The sequence below is a fragment of the Argopecten irradians genome, chromosome 15 (assembly GCF_041381155.1).
Source record: "Argopecten irradians isolate NY chromosome 15, Ai_NY, whole genome shotgun sequence".
In the NCBI taxonomy this organism is placed as follows: Eukaryota; Metazoa; Mollusca; class Bivalvia; order Pectinida; family Pectinidae; genus Argopecten; species Argopecten irradians.
The window spans coordinates 691,924-695,345 of record NC_091148.1 but is presented as its reverse complement, the minus strand read 5'-3'; the positions used below and the strand labels follow the sequence as shown (position 1 = coordinate 695,345).

The 3,422-nt window shown below is 33.7% G+C and overlaps 1 long non-coding RNA gene across 1 annotated transcript; it reads left to right on the top strand.

Annotated features, from left to right (window-relative positions):
* Positions 1 to 827: 827 nt before the first annotated feature.
* On the top strand, positions 828 to 2,275 carry LOC138308942 (uncharacterized). Its single transcript, XR_011206165.1, has 2 exons — positions 828 to 1,405; positions 2,065 to 2,275. It is a non-coding gene; the product is annotated as an uncharacterized lncRNA (long non-coding RNA).
* Positions 2,276 to 3,422: the final 1,147 nt, after the last annotated feature.

Here is a 3,422-nt window from a genome sequence, read left to right as displayed (position 1 = left end):
GGTCGCAAATGGCAACTACATTCTCTTGTTAGTCAACCTGGCTACTCAGAATTTCCAAGAGTATAGATTCCGATGAAAGTGATAATTTAGGGAACTTTACTCCAATTAGACTGCTAAATCTCAACGCTCCTACATAAGGAAACATTGTTTACGACTGTGTAACAACAAATATGGCCTTGCATAACTAGGCTGAAAATTTAAATGATCCAACTAGTCCAACCAATCTTAATTAAAGGAATAATTGGTCTATGGCAGGTTACGAGGTAATGCTGCGATAAACACATCAACGTGTCAACAAGATTGTGTTGCCATTCGACCCTAAAGTATGTTTTTGTCAGTTTACACATAACGCCATCTTTCAATAGCTTGCATACTATTTTTATATTAACATCCAAAATTCCGTGTAAAATTTGTTCGAAGCACTGGTGCTCATGGCCGTCGCTTGCAAACGTACGTACCTTTGTCTTATTTCAGAAGTGCTGACTTACTACTTGAAAGTAGAGCTTCGCATCTTCCCATGCCGTGCGTGACTTGGTCATCTATATCTATACCCAAACAAAAGTTTTTTGAACGCAGTAATTACACTTCATTATTTTGATAAAGCACAAATCAGACGTCACGCGTTTCACTGAACATTATAGTCGTTAAGAACTAAACCATAAAAAGTTAATTCCCTTTTCAGTGTACGACACCCAATTGCATGATTACTTCCTAAAGATATGCACTGAATGGACATGATGACGTAAATAATAACCAATATTTAATTATTATAAAGGAGTTCCCTCGCTGCACTGTCCCAACTAAGTCAAGCTAAGGTGTCATGCAATAGATGATTTGCATTTCTCAATGATATAAGCGGCAAATTTGTAATGACGTAAGGAACACCTGACAAAATCGCGTGCCTGACAGCTGTTGTCAAAATGGCGAAGCACTGTCCACAGGGCCTCGTTACTATTGATGATATATATAAGATAGGTCACGTCTATTTACATAATGTATGTAAATAGACGTGACCTATCTTATATATATCATCAATAGTAACGAGGCCCTGTGCACTGTCGTTTGGACAACGTACGAAGCGACAATCGCTTGAAGAATTTGGATTTTATGTAAAGCGTGATATTACATATTTTCCTCAGTGTACAATATATGAAGATTGATGCAGATTATGCATAGATTTTCTTATACGGGCGAAAAAACTAGTGTTGGCAATGTAAACAATCGCACATTCAACAGGTCAATGTAACGTCTGCAGCATGCATGTTGTCTGTTGGTTCATCGAATAACTACATTAACCCTTTGTCAGCGACATGTTCAGCTTTTAGGACTTAAAGGAATTGTGTAAGACCACATCCGAAGAATGCTATACAGAACCAGTGACGAAGAAACGTAATATAATGTACATGTAAGTTACTGTACATATGTATTTAGTGCTAACATGGCGGAGACGTCAAGCATAGACGTTTATAACCAGATATAGGAAAAAGTTTGTTATTTCACAAATGACTTGAAATATGATAAATAAAGTAAATTATGCATGCAGGCAAGCCTATACTGTCAAATTTGTATTAGGCATAGAATTTTATTAAATCATTAACTAGCTATTTCTTAGAAATCATCTGATTATCATTTAGGTTCAAACAATTATCATAAAAATTCCAGGTAAATATAAGATACTGCCGCCTCCAAACAATTTCTTTGACCAGTGTAAATTCCAAACTTTTCTTAGAGTAATGAGAAGTATCCAATATTATACATGTAATCAATAGTAATTATTTAAAATTTGAAAAAAATATGCATGTAATTGTGACAGAAATATTTCATATTGTTACAGATGAAACATAAAAGCACCTGCAAGAGTATAAGACAAGTTAAAGCTTTTAAAGTTTAATATTTTGTGTAGATTGTCAAGTCCAGTTTTTATCAATAACAATAATATTATATTTACATGTATACTACAGAACTAAAGATCATTTGTATTAAATGACAAATGATCTGTCAATAAATGACATATTACCTTAGTCAAAGTGTAACAATTAATCACATTCTTATTTTTAATTACAGGAAGCTAATCATGGAAAACTTTGATGTGATAACAGTTCTTAAATCAAAAGGACATACATGCATATGAGGAAAGGACTGGATTAAAAGAATGGACATCATAACTTATGGACAGAGAGAAATTTTATACAAATGCATTGTAGATACACTACAAATGTAATCCAGTATTTTTATTAAAATGTGTTTAAAGTGAAAAATACAAGTTATGACAGCACTTTGTTGTTTTATTTGTATTCCAAACTTTATGAGCTACATGTAGCCTGTATTCCCTTCATTTGAGTCAGTCGAAATATCCCGGATTCCAGCTCCTTGTCCCTTTCCTACCCAAGAAATGGAAACAGTGTCTATTGACACTGATAGTGATAGTGATAATTGTCTTTATGTAGTTCCCTTGCATCAGATGTGTATACAGTAATAACTGAACAGTCTTTAAACAGAAATGCAATGTTCAGGGTTTCTTTCAAAAGAATAATATGGACAGTCTATACAAATGTATATGCATCTTTTAAAGGTATTATTGAAATTTACACTCTGCCACCTTCGATACTCCAGGGTTTAAGACACAGACATCCTATCCACCCCTGAACTATCCCATTATAAAAAGGAGGCAGTTCATGAGAATAAAGCTGGCCAATCACAGGTCTGCAGAGAAATCCTTTTAGATTTCAGAGAGTGAGCGATGTCCAACTTCAAAGCCACAGTCAACCACAGTGTACCATTATTAGATTATTTTGATGTACAAGATCATCAAAGGATCAAATTACCTGTGTCTTCTGTTGCCTTCATTTTTGCTATGCCATAGCCCAAGGGTGGATATAATGTCAGTAGATAGTAACCCCTGGAGTATTGAGGATACACCTCTGCAGGATCATTTAGTTTGTAAACTTAAATTAAAATATGGTGTTACAAAATATATTTCATATTAAGATAATTTAAGATAACTAATACTTACTAATAACAGATTTCTATGAAGTGGCACACATGCTTTTGAGAGCAACATTGAACATGCAACCATTGATAGTGGGTTTTTATTCAGTTTTTATAATGGTAAAATTACTGCCATAACCTTTATTCTCTTCTTGAGAATAAATTATTAATAAATAGATTTAACACACATAAGAAATTCTAATAATTTTATTTGCTCAAAGTTTTCAATTTTGCACAGTGCAGCACTGCAGGACAAAAAGCACTCACAGTCTGACCTGCAAACACAAGAGTTTCTTCAATATTCTCTAGATGCAAAAATATATTTTGAGATTAATGAAATATCATTTAAATTTCTTGTCATAATTTTCCATTCAGCCTTAAGTGTTCAACAGTTTCTAGTGTAATGACAGTGAAAATAACCTCTGGAGTATCAA